The following is a 20907-nucleotide window of genomic DNA, read 5'->3' on the forward strand; positions in this document are numbered from 1 at the left end:
CTTCTTTTTCACTATCATAATTACGAAAAGCCCTCCTTGTGCCTTGAAAAGTTCCAGTTATTATATGTTTACCCTAGTGAACACTAATAAATCTAGCGACAAGTTACTGTGTGTTGTCTTTATCCTGATAGGGAATCAAAGGTAAAGAGCTAGTTGGAGAAAGAAAATATGATTTGATGTCAGGGATGAAGGGAAGGGAGGCCGGAGGCAATGTGACTTCAACACCATCTTTCCATCAATTTCCATGTGCTGGGAAACTGAACTAAGAGAAGATGATCAGTTTTACGCCTATTGATTTTGAGATACCTAAGGGGGTTGGGTTATTCACATAAAGATGTTTTAATTTTGGATGTTTTAATTTCCCAGTGGGTTGTAGTTGGTAGGAGAACCCATCTGAGAATCTGGAGAGTGAAGTGAGATTGAACCCTGGCCTTAGATTAATAAACTGTATCATTTGGACACAGCAATTAAAATCTATAAACCTTCTTCCATAAAACCAGAAAAACAATAATACACCATTCAACTCATCAGGTTATAAGAATGTTTATGGAATTATTTTACAGTCAGTAACATTAATTTTAGTCTTAAACACTCTATTGTTGCAGTAATGAGAGCCACTGAAGTTTACTATTACAATTATATACTTATAATTTTTATATTATATATTTACAAGTTTACAAATATTGTATATTTGTAATTATAATATATATTTAGAAGTTTACAAATGTATATTTACAATTACAATAATATATTTAATTCTGTCACATTATTTTTAGATTAAAATGTGAAAATGAAAATCCATAGTCTGATTATCCATGAGCAGTAAACATTATCCTTATAGATAATATTAAGACTGTGTATATAGTCTCTAAAAGTAGTACTTATACTTAGTAAGATAAAGGAAAAATCAACTAAATTATAATGAAACAGCATTTATTGGGAACCAAAGCATGTATCTCACTGGTATCTGTGAAAATACTTGGCTTTAACCATGTTTAAATATTTCCTTTTTGTGTTTTGATTATCTTTAATATCATTAACCCATGATAACTAAAATAGTTTACCTTAGGACTTCTGTTTCTGGGTATGATTAAATAGTTTGTATCACATAAACCCTTCCATTAAGGACTAATGAAAAACTGGATAACATTTCTTTAAAAAATAGAGAACACTGAAGAACAAACAAGATAGGCAGGATCTGGGAGGTTATTATCCTATGAAGAATGGAATACACAGAGCTGAGTCCAACTCTTTCTACCATTTTCCATCTGGAGAGATCTCTAATTCCTAACTTGAAACATAGAAACCATGCAAAGAGTGAAAGTTTACAGCGGCACCTGGAGAGCTCAGTCATTTGAGTGTCTGACTCTCGGTTTTGGTTGAGGTCATGATCTCAGAGTGGAGGGATTGGGTGCATCAGGCTCATGCTCAGTGTGGAGTTGGCTTCTGTCCTCTCCATCTGACCCTCTCCCTACTCACTCTCTTTCTCTCTCTCTCTCTCTCTCAAATAAATAAATAAATAGATAGATAGATAAATAAATAAATATTTTTTTTAAAGAGTGAAAGTTTACAGATCTTAGCAGCCTCATTATGAAATTCTAAACTGGACAGTAGTCTGATGCCAAGAAACTAAATAGAAAATAACTTTTGAAGGGAAGAAACAAACAAAAACAAACAAAAAACACATGAAATAAGCTGAATTTTCCAAAGATTCCCAAACTGAAAGAAAGATAAATTGTATTTCAGGAACTATTATAAAAAAATAAGCTCTAGTAAAAACATCAGGCTTTCAACTGTGACCCTTGAAAGATAATGTTCTGAGAGTAAAACCAAACAGGACAAATAGACAACTCCTCAGAAGGCTTAAAATCCTACCATCTGTCCCTTTGACTGAGTCAGCTTGAGCTATTTATTTATTTAGTTATATTGTGGTAAAATACATATAATATACAATTTACCACCTTAGGACTTCTATGAGTGCAGCCTAATAGTATGAAATGCATTCTTAGTGCTGTGCAACCATCACCAAAATCCATCTCCATAACTCTTCTTCTTATAAAACAAAAACTCTGTATCCATTTAACAATAACTCCCCACTCAACTTGATTTTTTTTTTTTTCAAATTAAAGAACAAAAGAAGTTGAATCTTGCCTGGTGATAGATAATATATTTTCGATCTTCTATAATCTTACATATCAATTCTCAGCACTTAATTTAAAAAATAAATAAGGCATACCACTTTGGAAAAGTCTTCAGCAGGGCTCACTTAAACTTATCAGGGGGACGCCTGGGTGGCTCAGTGGCTGAGCGTCTGCCTTTGGCTCCTGGTGTGATTCCTGGTCTGGGGATCAAGTCCCACGTGGGTCTCCCTGCAGGGAGCCTGCTTCTCCCTCTGCTTATGTTTCTGTCTCTCTCTGGGTCTCTCATGATAAATAAATAAAATCTTAGAAACAATAAAAATAAATAAAACTTAATATGTACAATCCTATGGGCAAGAAATATCCAACAAAATTGCTTTCATATGTGAACTGGAAGACACATTCATAGATATTCATAGTGGAATCATTAAAGCAGTCCCAGCCAAACTGTAAACAACCCAAATAATCATTAACAAAACAACAGATAAATAATTCTTATATATTCATATGATGGAAAACTAGTATGCAATGAAAATGAATGAGCTTTTTCTATATGAACAACATGGATGAAACTCACAGACCTAACACTAAGCAGAAAGTAGATGCAAAAGAGTAGATACTGGATGACTCCACTCCTGCTGCTCAGGAACAGACAGAGGTGATCTACGGTAATAGACGTCAGAGGAGCGGTGCCACGGGACAGAGTAGGAAGGAGCACAAGGGAGGCTTCTGAAACTTTGTTAATGTTCTGTTTCTGGCCTGGGTAGTGATCCACAAACATGCTTACATTGCAGATTTATCAAGTTATATGTTAAAGATTTGCAAACTTTCCTGTGTGTTATGCTTCAAAAAAAAAATGACTAGAAATGTGCATAAGACAGCATTTTTCACTCGCCTATCTGATATACCAGATATTATTGCATAAAAACTATCTGATATTTGCACATTAGGTAAATGAAATGGAATGATGCATTTAAACACACAGAAGTTGGAATTTACTGTAAAAAGATAATAAATGTTTTATAAATTTTTCTTGGGCATTTAGGCATCTTTTTGGTTTATTTTCAGTGACTTTCTCATTTTTTTACCTTTTATTTCTAATTGAACCATAACAAATTATTACTTCTCTGTTTATATTTAAAATGTCCACATGGTGCTTACTCTGTGTTAGACACTGTTTTAAGCACTTTAGCTATTATTTATTTATATTATTTGACTTAATCCTCGCTGTGACCACAAATACTTATGCATGTAAACATATATTTTAACAATATAATATATATGCACATGTATATGCTATTTTTATGTATGTGTATGTATACTATTATATATCTGTATGTATACACATGTAATATATATCTGTATATATGTCCATCTATTCCTCTCTACATATTGTCAACAGTACAATTGTAAACACATAAAACCAATTATAAAAAAATATGCATTTATCCCTCGGGTAAAAGGGGATCCTGTGGACTCCTGGTGGCTCAGTGATTTAGCATCTACCTTTGGCCCAGTGATCCTGGAGTCCTGGGATCGAGTCCCACATCAGATTCCCTGCATTGAGCCTGCTTCTCCCTCTGTCTATGTCTATGTCTCTGTCTCTGTCTGTCTGTCTGTCTGTCTCTCTCTCTCTGTGTCTTTTATGAATAAATAAATAAAATCTTTTTAAAAAGGGGGGGGTCCTGATTTGGAAATACTCTGATTTGGATAATCTAATTTTTTAGATTACCTTTGGATTCCAATTTAAATGCTGACTTTTATTTTTTCAAGATCAGTTTATCTCTGTCAAATGACTCTTTAATTTCATACTTATCAAAATTTATCTTTATACCTTTATATTTATATTCATTTGTTTGCGTAATCTCTATCTCTGTATACCTAGGGTCTAGAATTCTACATACCTAGGACCTAGCATAGTTTTTTTTTTATTTTTGTTTGGTTTGGTCTTGGTTTTTGCTTAAAGGTGGTATTCAGATCATTTATTAAATGAAATAATAAGGGAAAAAGTAAATCAAAACAGAAAATCTGAAAAATTTTGTGGTGATATCACAAAGTTCATTAACTTGTTAGGTTTAAGATACTTAAATTTGAGGAGTTTTACCATAGGTAATCCCAGAGAAAACTTATTACATTATATTTTCAGTTGCTTGAATATCCAGATCTCATCCAATTGGAAAAGCACATTAAAAAACATAAATTTTAAGTCTGTTTTTCTCAAGACATAGGGATTGTGAACTTGATATCAGTGTATGACAGGTAAAAATTCTCAAAATAAACTTCAGGAGCAGCTTAAAGAAATATGTACTTTAGACAATAGGGTATGTGGGGAGATTGTCTGAGCATGGCTTGAATACAGCTACTCACTCCACTCTCAACTTCAGTCTCTCTTTTCCTGAGTCACAGTAACTCCTGGGGACCAAGATCAGCTTTGGATTCTCCACCAGGAAATTCGGTGGGACTTCCTCTCTTTTTTCCTTGTGCTGGGCAAAGGCCTAGGAGGAACCTCTGGACATGTGAGTAGAACATAAAAGAGGGAAAACACAGGAAGATATTGCCCCAAAGATATGGGAATAAGAAAGGCCTTGGCATAAGGCTTCTGTGGACATGTCTAATCTTAGTGGCAATAGCACAAATGGTGTTGAAATGTTGACTGACCCAGCTCTCTGAGGCTGAGTCACCTCTGATTATAGAAAAATATATATGGAAAAATTCTAAATATTAAGACATAAATGATTCATCTTAGGAAAATACTTAACACTGATTAGCAATAGATTAATACCTTTAATATAAGTAATTATCTTATATATTGTCCAAAGAAAGATAAATCATATAATAGAAAAATGAATATGATTTGTCCAGTGAAGTATAGGTAATTCACTGAAGAGCAAACCCAAAAGGGCATAAAATTTAAGTAATTGTTCAAATTTGACGGTATTCAAGAAAGTGCTAAATAAAGTATATGATATATCATTTTATGCTAATCCAAATGTCTGAAAACTATTAAAGCTGGTGTAATGTAGACTTTACAGGTTTAAGGTGAAAAACTGTGTTTAAACAAAATTAATGTTAAAATAAAAATTGTTTCTTATATCACAATACCATTCTGGGGATTGGAAGATATTCAATTTTCAGATATGGAGATGGGAGCACAAACGATCACACATGAAATAATCTTTTGGTAGAAGCATTGTTCGAAATGGCAAAACACTAAAAATAAGTATGCTTATTAGCTGAAAAACGAATAAATTTTGGTACAACTCCAGGGAATATTATAATTCTATTAAAAGAATGAGCTGAGCTATGGTAGTTCCATAAAATGTTTAGAGAAAAATAAGCTTCATAAACATGTATAGAAATGACTCCATTTCTGTTAAATACTTAGAGTTTATGCCTTTGTTTGAGTATATATATATATATATTTTTTTTCAATATACAATTTGAAAGAAGGAGAGCTGTTCTTGTGTTGATGTAGGTGGAGAACAGGAAAATTGATAGTGAGCAGCTACTGATAAAAGTCACATAAAACTAAATTAAACAAAGAGCAATAAAATATAATAAAGACCTGTGATGTCTGTGTGGCTCGGTTTGTTAGGTGTCCAACTCTTGATTTCAGCTCAGGTCCTGGGATCAAGCTCCACAGGCTCTTCACTCAGTGGAGTGTCTGCTTGAGGATATTCTTTTTCTAAAATAAGTAAATAGTCCTGTTAAAAATATATAATAAAGACCTACCCATCACAAAACGAGCCCAGCGTATATGGTTGTATGTATATGATTAGCCCTTAGTATCTGGTTTTTGTCTTGTCCATCTTTCTAGCAATAGCCAGTTTCTCTTTGTCCACAAAATCTATCTTTTTCAAATACTGCTAGTGAGTAGGGAAAGGATTGGGATATAGGCAGGGAGAGGTAGGAGGCCCCCAAGTAGGCTTTGGAACTATTCCTGGCATGTGGATGGAGACACTGAGACAGGAAGACAAGAGATGAAGGAACAAACCAGACCACCCCATCCTGGCTATCACAAGATATTTTTATGGTGGCTCCATTGTAACCCCAGAAAATGTCCAGACCTCAAAGAAGAAGCCATTAAGGATGGTCAAACCAAGACGTCATAAGAATTTCTAGGCCACGACCTTCCTAGTCAGTTGTCAGTGAAAGACTGCTACTAGAAGCCCACCGTGGCGACACATCTCACTCTCGAGAGCTCTTCCTTCACTTGAGGAACAACCACTTCATCTTTCTGTGTCCATGAGACTCATTCTTCAACCCTATGAGACAAGAACCCTGTAACAAAAGCACCCTACCAATTTTCTTTCTTTAGTTTTCATCATCATTTTTTTTCTCTTTTCCCAATTTCCTTTGAGACTCTTCTTACCTCCAACCACACCCTATCTCCACTTAGAGCAAAATTCAAGTTCTCCAGCACATTACCAGATATGCTCTTGTTAAATTCAGAAAGGCCTTCCTATTGATAAATCCAATGACTCATTTTCTATTTGATCAGTTAATACTGTTTAATTTATTCGGTCATTTCTTTTTGTCAAGCACTTTTTTTTTTTTTCTCTCTCTTGGGTTCCAGGACTGAATGCTTACTAATATATTGTCTTTTGATCTGGCAACTCCTTCTGCATCTGACTATATTTCCAACACTGGAGAATTCCAAGCTAAAATGTTCGACCTATTGTCTTTACTGCTGATACCCATTCTCCTGGTTATCCATCTATTCCTCAGGCTTAAAACAACTTCTCCATCTCAGTTTTGACAATGCTATCATTTTATCCCTGCTTTTGCTTTTTTCCCCCCTTAGATACCATATTTAATCATCAGTAAATCCTATATATCATACTTTCAGTAAAAATTTATGATCTGACCACCTTCCATATTTCCACTGCCACCAGACTTTTAGAAGTCAATAGTTTGCAACATCTATTAACTAGTCTGCTCTTCCACATTTCAGTTCTGTCTGTCAGTGGATGGAGTTGCCAGATGTGTCTCTCTGTGCTCAACTTCTAGGCTTGCCTCTCTAGGCTTCCCATCCGCTTAAGTGCAGTAGCCAAAATCCTTACATTGGTTTATAGTGTTGTGTCCTATCATCTTCCCTCTTCCCCATTTTATTTTTATCCATAGTTTTTTTACTTCCATAAACATAACATATTTTCCTTTTGATTTTGGTTATTGTCTGCTTTCCATTTTAGAATGGAGCATAAGGAGGATGACTTTTTCATACGTTTCATCCTCTGTTGTTAAACCATGCATGACACGTGGTCGGTAATTAATAAGGATTTGTTTAGAGAAGAAACAAAGGAGTAATACTACCTAAAGTATGTGTTATCATAAAAGTATATATATGTGTACAAAGGAACATTAAAAATAAAATAAAAACAAATGTCTATATAGAACCTTCTATAATTTCCATACCTTAAAAATAAAATATATTGATCTAAGGAAGATACGTAGTAACAGTTTGGTATTTTAGAGAAACATAAGAAAATAGATTAATTTGGAACCTTTGAGAGATTTTGAACAATATGAAGAAATTACTGTTATCTGAAGTTTTATTTTTTTATCTGAAGTTTTAAAAGGTTATGGATTTTTAAAGTTTTTAAAAGGCTATATATAAAATAATCTTAGAATGTTTTTACTATTTTAAAGTTTGCTTTCAAATATCCATTAGCATATTCTCCATATTCTTTATTCCTAGTAAAGTCAACAAAAGTTGTTTTGTCTATTATGAAAGTTTGAAGTAATCATCATGAATTTAACTAATAATGGGACCTTCATTTTTATAGATTTGAAAATATACAATGAAACTTGCCCATAAGCACACTCTTCTTATTATGTTTTGGAAGCATCTCTATGTGAAACATAATTTTTTTGTTTTACTTTTCAAATAAAAAGTACTAAATTTTTTAATTTAAAATGATCAATAACTAATAGGAATATTACATAAGGCTTTCACTTCTTAAACTGACACTCAGAATTCTTTATGATTTGTAATAAGTATGAGAACAAAAAAAGAGGATTAAACATTGATTCCCAATAAATTGAAAGGATTAGTGTTTTCTTTGGCCTAGAAACTTGCTGAGAAACTCAAGATAGACTGGCACATTTTAAAATGGTAATTGATATCTTAAAAACACAAAATGTTATAGGTTTAAAAATGAAGGCTTATAGATGAAAAAAATTGACAAAATAGCTCCTCTTTAATACCATCTTTCAAATAGCTGAATAAGTAATGCACATTTTTAAAATGTGAATTGCTGATGTAGTGACAATATAGTTTCTACTAAAATGAACTATTTATTTACTCTATTCAAGATAGAACTTGATTCGTTGCAAAGCATTTTGAGGCTTTCAGAATGAAAGACTGTGGCAGCTGTGAGAATTTTATCTATTTACAAATGCATAATTTAGAAAAAAATCACCTACATGTACAAGGGATTTTCTCCCCTTTTTTCCCAGTATTATTAAGTCATGGTAAATATAGGCTTGATTTAGAATTTCTTGGACTATCAAATCATAGTCCATTTTGTAAGTGACTTATTAATTAATGGATTCTTACAGTGAGGTCTGCTTAATAGGTGGGCATTACAGACTGGCTTTATTTACTTGTAGGCCAACAGTTGAGAAACTATCACAGTTTCTGGTTGATTTTGAACAAATCATTTACCATGTCTGAGCATCAAGTTTCTCTTCTGAAGAATAAGAATAACCATGTTTAATTTAAGGGATATTGCATGTGAAAACTCAATATAAAGAGCAAAGTGTTTATGGTAATACACATTATTATAATAAAGGAAGATACTTAGGAATATGTAAGATCATTGAGTAAGTTATTCATGAAATAAAGACAGAAGCTCTTCAGAGTAATGGCCCATCTGCCCTTGGCTTACATGGTGATGGGTATCATTGAGAATTTAAAGGATATTTTTAGAGATTAAGGAGATGCGATTGTTTTTTGTTTGTGTGTGTGTATGTATGTGTATATTTTGGTTTAGAACCCCAAGGCCATGTCTAGACTATGTCAAGCACTCAGATGGAAATTGAAAAAATATATTTTTTCCCCTCCTACTTTGGTGCATTTTAAGGATTCCACAAATTTCAGTTGCTTCTTCAACTAGTGCCAGTCAACCATTTCAAGTGAATTTTTCACTCGGACTGGTTGATTTTCTGGCCCATTAAGACAGCTGATTCAATTCAACTGAGTTTATATAGCTTAATCCCCCATGCATGTTGATTGTCCTACCAAGTGGCAGCAGGCCACAGTCACAGGTAATCTTTCATGTAATTCTCTCATCTCCATTTGATATTTCCTTGCTTTTAACATGGGGGTGATATCGCTTTTGGGCCTGAAGTCCTTGGAATTGCATCATTAAGTGCTGAAAATGATAGCTAGGAAACCAACAAACAAATTTACTTTTTTGCTTTTCATAAAGGCATACCTCTGTTAATGGAGAGCTGGTTCAAGTTCTACTGCTAGGCTCTCTCTCTCAAGGAATTTAAGATATGGGGCCATGCTGCTTGCCTTTAAAGTGTTTTGGATTATTTTTAAAAATTATCTTTAAAAAATATGGAGTTTAAGAAGGCAATTAGGTCAAGAGACCTATATATGGATAAAGAAATTTAGTGAGTTGTTGTTTCTAGGAATGTCCAGAAGGAAAAATCTGATTAGGGAAAAACTATCTATAGGATATCTACCATCTTTGAATGATTTCTATAGGTCATGTTAAAGAGTTTGCATTTTATGCTAAGTGCAATAAGAAATCATAAGCAGGAGAGTTACATAATCTTAATTACATTTTAGAATATTACTCTATTGTATGAAGAATGATCTATAAAGAGACAAGAATGGAAATAGAAGATTAGTTAGCAAGCTTTGCACTGATCCTAGTGAGAGATGAGCCTTTTTTTAATTTCAAATTTTTTACTTAAATTCTAGCTAATTAACGTATAGTGTAATATTGTTTTCAGAAATAGAATTTAGTGATTCACTACTTACATATAACACCCAGTGGCTGAGAGGGTTTTGACAGGGACTAGGAGTAATGGAGAAGGTAAGCATACTTATACTCTACATATAGTTTGGAAGTAGAGCTGAAAGGTGATGTTAATAGATTTGTGTCAGGAGTTCAAGAACAAAGAATTATGGTTGGGTGGTCAGCTTTTTGAAATGTAGAGAAAAATCTAAATCAATAAGAGATGGAAAAGATCACAAGAAACATTTTTGGGGATAGAAGAACCAAATGTTCTCTTTAGAACAAGCTAATTTTAGAAAAATTTATATTTGGGACAACCAAGTGGAGATTTTGGGTGCTAGTGGGATATATGAGTTTGCACTTCAAAGAAAAGTCTAGGCTTCAGTGAGAAATTTGCAAGTTAAATATGGTAAGCCATGCCTTTGGATAAAATTACAGAGGAGGGGAGGTAGTACGGTTGAATCAAATTCTCTCTATTTGAAGTAGTCAGAATAGTTTCTTTCTGTCTACTTGGATCCTGGCTGATAAAAATAATATATATAACACTCATTATTTATATATGTATATTCTACATATTATATATGTATAATCTTTATCATTTTATTATGTTGTTTAATATTTTTGTCTATACTTACAACAAATTACACTTCATGTAGAACAGTTGTCATTGTTAATGAAGAACAGTTTTACTACAATTTTTGTATAAATGTTGTTATCAAGTGTATTGGAATCAGGACTTACAAGCATATTTTTGTCCTCTCATTGGTTTTTAATATTATTCTTTCTTTCATTGCTGTGATTTTCATATTACTTATCATGTTTTGATGGTAATACGAGAGTTCTCCACTATTGCTTTAGACTTCTTAGCAATAAGCTCACACTTCTGAGCTTCTTTCTCTACGGAAACTTTTTTATTATTTCTTTTACCATCTAAGCTAGAACTTATTTTTTTGTCGTCCTCATAGCTTGTTCCTTCTGAATTTATAAAACTTTACTACCTTGATAATTTTACTTTTGCAGCATGTTCCCTGTAATCTGGTTCACATTCATCATAGCACTACTGCACGTAATGTCCACTTCACATTTATGGCTAGCTCAACCTTGTCCCTGTCTTCAGATTAACACTGCAACATATCTTCAAGTTTCTACACTTCAAGCATTTGTTCTAAGCTTGAGAAGCTTTGCTAAGAGAACTTTGACACGGGGATGTATTCTTTTGTTGTTCATAAATCTTTAAGAGTTTTTTTGTTTGTTTGTTTTTACCATGACTGTTTACCAAACATTAGAGGGTTGGTTTTACTATGAATGGTATAGTGAATAACCTCTTCCAGGGTAGAATTAGAACCTATTATTATAAACTACAGGATGACAGTTCCAACATAAGAACAAAAGTGTCCAAAAAAAAAATAGAACAAAAGTGTCCAAAGATAGAATGAACTGTCTCTACAAGTAATGAGTTTTGCGACCCTGCAGGATGGGGCGAGATCAGGAGAAGCAGTGTTTGACATATGTATTGTAGAGGAAAACGATCAGGGAACAGCCAGCATGATGATTAGGACCACAGTTTTGAGACACAGACAGAAGGACCAAGGGACTTATATTTAAGTCCAAGTTAAGAGATTTTATAGCTATGTGACCTTGATACTCAACATCTCTAAGCTTTAAATTTTTCCATTGAATAAAGAAGTTAATGACCTTTGTGGGTGTTGTGAAGCTTAAGTGAAATTCAGTGAGAGCTGTAAAATAATTATCACAATGACTACAACACATAGCTCTGAAAAAAGTAGCTATTATTATTATTAATAGATCAAAGTGGTCGATTTTATAGACCCCTTCCAATTATGAGGGCCTGTGATTACATAATTCCATTAGAACAGCAAGTTCCTCCAGACTCAAAATTATGTTTTAGGACATGGAAGCAGTAAATGCAGAGATTATTTAACCATTAGGTAAAAGAATTATGAGGGATGTTAATGATTCCTTCTGTGATTTATGTCAAGATGCAACTCTATCTCTATATGAATATCTATATTTAGGCTTAGTTATATGGATATAAGTACCCATTAACAGTTTTATAAATTAATGTGTAAAACCAAGGGGGAGGAAGAACATTTTCATTATGTAATACCTTAGACTTATGAAATGTGCATAAGGTATTTGGAAATACAGGTTAAATTTACTTTTCTACGAAGTATACCAAAAAGCAGACAATAAAAATCAGTAGAGTTAACACTATTCAACTTACTTGTCTTAAACATAAGTCAATTCACTAAGAATGTAACAAATTCCATAGTCCTCATAACTACATTAGAGATGCATATCATCCTCATGTTTACAGATGAAGAAACTGAGATTTAAAAGGTTAAGCAAGTTTCCAATGTGAAAAGCTTTAACAAACGAATGTGTTCAAGTGAATCCAAGTTTCAGCTTTTAATGTCGAGCTTTTATACTTGAATACAAAAGAGTTGCTCCAAATTGGTAGAGTCTGTATTTTACAGATTAAAGGCTAATTTAAGGAAATGAAAAGTCATGATCATTTTACACTTTAAAAGTTACTGCTGTTTCTTCTAGCAAACCTCACAAAAGTTGAGGTGAACAAAAAGTGCAATGGGTGACCTAGTGTTGATTTGTCTGCCAACATCGCTCCCTTCCTGTGACAACTCCCCTCTACCACACACAGACTTTTTCACTCCCTCTTGTAAATGTTCTAGGTGAGCTATAGGATAAAGATGCTCGAGACGCACAGAAATGTCCAACCAAATACAAGTATCCCTGTAAACTGTCACTTTATTTCTTTTAATAAACTTTTCATGTGAGAATAGTTTTAGAGCCACAGAACGGTTCCAGAGAGTGCTCATCTAGCTCAGACCCAGGTCCTCCTGTTATTATCTCACATCAATATGAGCAGGTCTCCTAACTAACAAACCAATAATAATAATCATTATAACTAAGTTTCATATGTTTTTTTTTTCAAATTTATTCACTTTTTGTGTAATGTCCTTTTCCTATTTCAGAATCCCATCCAGGATACCACATTAAATCTAATAGTCATATTGCCTTCACTCCTAGACTGTAACAGTTCATCATACTTTCTTTGTTTTTGATGACCTGGACCATGTTTTGAGGAATACAGGCAAAATATTTTGTAGAATGTTCCTCCCCTGGAGTCTGTTGGGTGTGTTTTTCCTGACTACACTGGGAGTAGGGAGGAAGGCCACAGAGTTTCAGTGGAAATACCAGTTTCATTGCATCACATTAAGGGCTCATGCTGCCAACATTGCATTATCTCTGTTGACGTTGACCAAATCCCTGGCTGAGGTAGCGTTTGTAAAGTTTCTTTGCTATAAAATTATTTTTTTTCCTTTTTTTCATAATGTGCTGTTTTCATAATATGCTTTCTGGAAGAAAGTCACTGTGCATCCCACACATAAGGGGTTCTGAAAGGAAGATTTGCCTATTCTCGCCAATACCTCTTGAGTTTTAATAGGCAAATTTTACAAAAGGCACATATTTTTCAATACCACTGTTTTGTCCCATGAATGTATGGTGATAGTTATACACCCGAATGTTACATTTTAAACAAAAAGATGGGCAAAACTAAGTCTCAAATTACCTTATCGATATAATTGGCAGAAGGTTCTATTTGCTTGGACATGTTATAAAAACTTTTCAAAGGCCACAGTGTCATGCTCTGTGAGCTCTTCTGTCAATGTGTGCTTTTCTGGAACACATTTCCATAATGCCTTTAATGTTTGGCTCTTGATGCTACCTGGTTCTGAACAGATAATTCAGATTTGGAAATGGTTGGAGAAAGTAGTGGAGAATAAAACAAAATGTATGAGGAAAGCCATTATAATGGAAAAGAAGATATCACAGTATAAAAGTCAACAATTTGTTAACAGTCATATTATTTTTTGGTAATCAGTAAGTGGTTGTTTGAAGCACTTCATTTTCCAATATGATTATTTATTTACATATATAGGTATTTTATGACACATTTCTTTCATATTTAGATTTGTGATTGACATAAACATTTTTTTTTTGTGGTACATAAACATTTTTTAAAAGGAAACTGGCTTCCCATTAGCATATTTTCACAGAACATTTGAATTTCAGGAATGGATTACCAAAGTATGTATTGAGTATAATAGCCATGTGTAAACGGAACTCTGGTAAATACTAATGGAGCTATTTCCAAAATTCCTTGTGACACCTGTGATAAATACTGGTCTCTCACCCTGGACATGCTGATTTTTAAAGTCAACCTGGGTCCAGGATTCTCCAGACAAATACAAGTCAAGTTTAGAAAACCTTGGTAATTACCTCCAAACTGGCCCCGAGGTCAATACCAGACAAAGGGCCTAAGAAATATACATCCTCCACCAACATTTTTCAGCAGAAGTATGTCAATAAAGGTAGTTTGGGGAGTTGAACAATGAACTTCTAAAACATGGCCATTAATATTGTCTTAATTAACATGTTTGATTTTTAGTGGTTTCTAAAATGTGAATTATCTGTTCAGAACCAGGTAAATTAAGTGTTATAAGAAAATAACCGTAGTATTAAGACTTTCATTGTATGAATCAGTCTACTGATACATGCAGTTCTTCAAAACCTGCAACACCTGATTTCCAGTGTTTCTCAGACTATTTTCCCTGACCCAAATGCCCTTTTCCGTCTCTTGATGAAAAATTCTTTTAGCTCTTGTCTCAAAAATTATTTTCTCTCTCAAGTAGATTGGACTAGACCATTTATTATGTCCAAACTCGGTAAACATTTTATCACTGGTCCTGTACTATAGACTTGCACCTGTTTTAAATGCTTTGCATATAGTCCACTTTATGATACATAAGGACTTTGTTTTATGTATTTAGTAACTTCTGTACTTCCTGGAACAAAGTATATGCTTAATACAGATTTATTAAATGAATGCACTATAACAATAATGTTGATATAATTTTTACTTTTATATTCATTTAGTTTCAATACCACTGTTTTGTCCCATGAATGTATGGTGATTGGAAATTTTTGCCATCATCTTTATAGTTCGGTGGGCAATACCTACATCAGCAATTTTATTCCTGATTATATATTACATGACTACACAGTTACTTTTAAAAACATAAATTCATATGGTAAGACACCTAAAATATTTTACTTTAAAAATAAATGTGACAACCAATTGTTACATTATTTTTCCAGTCATTTATGAATTACATTATTAAACTGAGAAAAACAAATCTCCCCTGTGCCTCTGAGATAACTTCTCTAAACTGTGGAGCAAAAGGAGTGATATATGCTGTGACATCTGAACCTGGTATAGTTAGTATGACTGCAAAATGTTATTCATAGTCATATAAATATCTAATCCCTGTGAATCTTGCCAAGCTATTTGCCTCAATGATTTACTTCAATAGTGAATTACAGATTGATTCTGAGTCATATTAAAGGTATTTCTGTTAAAATGTAGATTTTAGCTCCCCCAATGTCATCTTATCCTCATATTTTAGTACTTATTGAAAAGAAATGTTCCAAAGATTTTTGCTGAACCACTCATTATTTTTTGAGGCTATTAAATCTGTGTCTTGCTGCTATTGTATTTCTAAACAAATACACAATCTATTTGTCCACTTTTAATTTAACAATTGAACACATTGTCAGTTGTTCCTTCGTGTTTTCTGTCAAAGTACCTGAAATAAATATAGCTAAGTATGAGACTTCCATTGATTCATGTGATTTCATGTTAATAGTTTTCATATTATTCCACATGCTCCAATTAATACCTACAAGTGTTCTATTGGCTACTTTAAATGCTCTTGCACATTGAGCAGCTTTCTCATTGAACTATCCATAATGACTTCTAAATGCTTTCCCTAAGAGGTTCAGGCTAATTCACAACCCATCAGTGTGCATGGAAAGTTTAAATTATGTTCCCCAATATGCATTACCTTGCACTTATCTGCACTATATTTAATCTGTTTTCATGTTGCCCAATCACCCAGTTTAATTAGATCCTTCTGGATTTCCTCATAATCCCGCATGTTTTTTCACTACTCTAAATAATTTGTGGTGATCAGCAGAAATTTAACACCTCACTGTCTACTACATCCTTCAGATCCCTCATAGGCTCTAACTGCCCTTTGCCTACCATCAGCATCTGGAGCACCCTGCTATGAAGTTGTTTCCTCTGGAGAAATATACACTCTTCATTTCAAAGAGCTTAATCCACATTTATCCATAAGAAAATTCTACCTGTTTTATGTGAGCTGTCAATACATTTTTAGTGAATTTCAAATGTGAAAGGTCTTTCCACAAGTATATATTGAATTTTTTTATCCCTTCAGAATATTGGGTAAGTGCTGCATTGGGAGAAGATACAGAATTAATAGAAGGGTAAATGAGTGCTAAGATTTCTTCTAAATGTCAGAATATCACATGTTTACAGCACTGCTGGAAAGAGATGAGAAAATTAAGACTCATTGAGTACCTAGCAGAGGCTGCTTCCATGCATACTTGGCATTGCCCTCTGCATTTCATGTGAACGAACTCAAACATTGAAGACATTTTAATTAAACGTGATTTCCTAGAGGGAAACTGAAGTTCAGAGATGCTGATTCGCATGTAGCAGAAATAGTCATAAGCCTTCCCCTTGGACCATAAGGTCTCCCAGGGGGTTTCTAATATAGTCACTAAATTAATTTATCCCTTGTTTTCTCTTATTTTCTTTAACTCTTTTAGAGAAGTTTTATAGATTTCTTAAATAGTAGCAAAATTAGTGTCTTCAGTCATTTTATGACTTGTCCTGTGGGGTTATACTGGGCTTCTCTGGATATTTATTTTTATAAAATGTTTGCTGATGAATTTATATTTTTATAAATTGTCTATCACATCATTCACTATGTTACACAGATATTATGTTTATGAAAGGAATCTTCTTTTAAATTTAATAATAACTGGTATTTATATATTATATTGTCAGTTAAGACACTTGGGGTAAAAGATGAACTCAAATTGGCTAATGATAGAAACATGTTTGCTGGTTTATTCGAATAAAAAGGAAAGTTTGATGCACGGGAAGGATTGACTCAAATGACATCACAAGAACCCATCTCCCTCCATCTTTTGACAAAGCTCTCTCCCACACTTGTTTTACATCCAGGTGCTACATGAAAGCAAACTGGCTGGGGGTTGCTCCAAGTATGTGCACCAGGGTTAAGCCTGGTGGCAGGAACTGGAAATCTTTTCTTTCAACAACCTAAACAAAAGAGTCATTGTAACTATTTTCTCCGGTTGGGTCATGCCCCCACCCCTCAACTCCCCCAGGTTTCTTGAGATATAATTGCCATACAACACTGTGTAGGTTTAAGATGTACAATCTGATGATCTGACACATATACATATTGTGAAACTATTGCCACAATAAGGTCAAGTTAATATATTCAACACCTCATATGGTTACCATTTGTGTGTGTGTGTGTGTGTGTGTGTGTGTGCATGCACACAGTGAGAACATTTAAAATCTACTCTTTTAAAACCTTTCAGGTATGCAATACAGTAGTATTAGCTATAATCATCTGTCATCTAAGCAGGCCAAAATATAATGGCTTTGAATGTTGCAATTAAAATCAACTATAACACAAGAACACAGACCAAAAGGGGAGAAAATGGGCATGTTTGTTTTGAGCTATTATCTGCCATATTCGGGGACCGACCTGAATTGCTACCATCAGTGGCCCTGATAAGTGTAGGAATATTGTAATAAATATATCTCCTTAATATAGCTATACTTTGTCAGGTTTTCCCAGTATCACTTGCAGAACTCTTATAGTCTACAAATTCTCCCAACCTGTAGTTTTCCCTCTGCACTCCAAATCTTCATAAGCATTATCACTCAGCTAAAACATTCCCAGAACACTGTACCTAAATAAACTTTCATATATGGAAGATGTCCAGCCAGGTCAGATGATCCAGCGACTTAAAAACATTTAAGGTAGGTTGTATTCACATAATTCAAGTAAGAGATTGAGTCTCCGCATTGATAAATTATTAGATTTAGTCCCAGAGATTGTATATCCTGGAGCCTAGACTAGAACAGAGTTCTTAACCCAAACCCTGTATTTTTTCCACTAACATTTTGCTTTATCCATCCCATATCCGTGTTAGCTTTTATTCTCCCATTTAGAACAGACACTGGTCCCCCTTCTTTCTAATTACCAAGTCTGTCATAGATCAATTAACATAATTGTCCATGCCCCAGCCATGTGTCTACCACAATATTTAACCACTATTTTATTATTGAATATAAGGTAATGTCCCATTTCCTGTTCATACAAATAACATAGCCATGAAAGTCTTTGTCCATAAATCTTTGCTCCCATCACCTTAGGAAAAATTACTTTAGGGGGACTTGCTAGTTTAAAGAGTATGAACATTTTAAAGGTTTTTGAAACATAATGCCAAATTGCTTTTCAGGAAGGTTGTATCAATTTATGTTCCTGCCAGAAGGGAACCAACACTGCAGTTTTAATTTGCTTTGGGGTGGGGTTGGGACTGGGAATTAATAGTATCACATTTTTACAGCACTCGAGGGGATTTTCCTCCCTCACTTCCGCATTGCTTTCATGACTACATGGTTTTCTATGATAAGGAAAGTAACAAATCAGGTGCTTCTAATGCAAAACAACAAAGAATTTTTCTGGGTCCCTCACAGATTGGCTAAAGGAAAGAATAGAAAAAAAGGCAAGATCAGAGTAGATGGAGGCGAAATTGAAAAATGGGATTGTTATTTAACTGAATGTTATTATAAGCTTCTTTCTAATTTTGCCCACAAGCCATCCTCTTCATTGAACAAAATGTGCATGAGAGATTCCATCAAAGTAGATTGTACATTTGCTCAGACTGGGCATGGGCCTATACTGTTCACTGCCATTGAGCTGGCTTTCTGTATCAGTGCAAGTCATAAAGAACATGAAAGAAAGTAGCTTCAGCTAAAAATATTCCCTCAGCTCTGGGAGTACTGCGCATGCCATCTGAGATGCATTAGTTTAGCTTAAAAAGCCGAGTTCCTGGAATGCCCTACATATTTATTTTAATGCAGCTAGGATGACCCTCACAATAAGCTCATGTTTCTGAAAGTGTTGTCTCTGGACCACCAGAGTTCTCATCAACTAGGGTGATTGGTTGCAAATTCCTGGACACTACTGGGAACTTACTGAAACAGAATCTCTGGGTATGCAGCTCAAGAATCTGAATTTTTAATAAGTGATGCGTCTCAGACTTCAGTGTGCATACACACCACTTTGATATCTTGATAGATATAGATTATGACTAGTTTTTCTGTGGAGGGGTCCAAAGATTCAGCATTTCTTCTTATTTTCTTTTTTTAAGATTTTATTTATTTATTCAAGAGAGACATGTAGCAAGAGAGAGCACAAGTGAGGAGGAGAGGGAGAAGACGGTGGCTCCCTGCTCAGCCGTGGGCCTCATCCCAGGACCCTGGGCCCATGATCTGAGCTGAAGGCAGATGTTTAGCCAATTGAGCCACCCAGCAACCCAGATTCAGTATTTCTAAATAGACTTCTAGATGGGGCTAATGTTCCCGTGCCATGGATCACACACTGAGTAGCAAATTACAGGAGTTTGAGAACTATAGGTCGATCCTTCACCTATTTTCAACTTCACATTATTTGATAAGCCAATTAGGAGGAACGGAGTTAAAAATGGGTGATACTATAAGTTAAACTTGAGTAGACATGCCACCAGTAAGATATCAATAAAGCATCTAACTCTGGTTGTCAAGACTTCCAGAATCTGTATAAACTAGGGAGGAAGGAAAGCATTAGGACATTTTGGCCAGTTTTATAATTTAGGTCAGGTACTGAAATCCATAAAAATTACTTGAGATCATTTTTATACCAGTTCTTCATCATCCACATCTGACGTTATGACATATCTCAGTTTTACTTACATTTTCTTCTTGATGTGGACATTTTGCCATTTATGATTCTTCTTCTCTTGTTGTAGTAAAATCTAATTAGTGCTATGAAGCAAATTCTAGGCCTATTTATGGATGTTACTTTGGATCTTATTTTTTTTTAAGTTTTTTTTTTAAGTTTTTTTTTACTTATTTATGATAGTCACACACACAGAGAGAGAGAGAGAGAGAGAGAGGCAGAGACATAGGCAGAGAGAGAAGCAGGCTTCATGCACTGGGAGCCTGACATGGGATTCGATTCCTGGTCTCCAGGATCTCGCCCCGGGCTGAAGGCTGTGCCACCCAGGGATCCCACTTTTTTTTTAAGTTTTTTTTTTTTATCTTATTTTTAATAGAAGTGAGGTAGCTTAACTAGAGCTTTCATTTCTCACAAGAGAATGGTTATCCTACCTCAAACTGTACTGATGAATGCAGTATATCACTATATGGTCAAATGTCAGATGGGCTATGTGATCTCCTGTTACTTAAATGAAGTACGATCTCGAAATCACTGTAACTCATTTTTTAAAAAATAGCTGAGAGAAACAAGATCTTTGGTGTATTTTATGAAGGATATGTTACCCATCCATTCCTCTAGTGAGAAAGCCCTAAATGTATCTAAGGAATTCTTGATGCTCTGAATAAAATGGGTTTTGAACAGAAACATGTAGGAAGTCTGTGCATATATATTCCATAGCTTCTCCAAAAGAGCTAGGCACTGAAGGGGAGCAGGGTATAACCACCCAAGCTATGTCTCTTTGGCATAAGCATTATTTTAGGCTGATTTTAAAGAAACATCTGGCATAGGAAATGATCTAAAAAC

At 34.3% G+C, this 20907-nt stretch overlaps 2 long non-coding RNA genes across 8 annotated transcripts in view; one reads left to right on the forward strand and one right to left on the reverse strand.

The window, feature by feature from the left end:
* Nucleotides 1-20907, reverse strand: part of LOC140637531 (uncharacterized) — an 86400-nt gene that overhangs the window by 38750 nt on the left and 26743 nt on the right. The window contains exon 3 of the long non-coding RNA XR_012034626.1: nt 5704-5823. This is a non-coding gene — a long non-coding RNA (uncharacterized lncRNA). The remainder of the gene's footprint in view (nt 1-5703; nt 5824-20907) is intronic.
* LOC140637530 (uncharacterized) overlaps nt 1-20907 on the forward strand; it is an 87980-nt gene that overhangs the window by 15008 nt on the left and 52065 nt on the right. The window lies entirely within an intron of this gene.

This window comes from Canis lupus, chromosome 8, assembly GCF_048164855.1.
Source record: "Canis lupus baileyi chromosome 8, mCanLup2.hap1, whole genome shotgun sequence".
NCBI classification, from domain to species: Eukaryota; Metazoa; Chordata; class Mammalia; order Carnivora; family Canidae; genus Canis; species Canis lupus.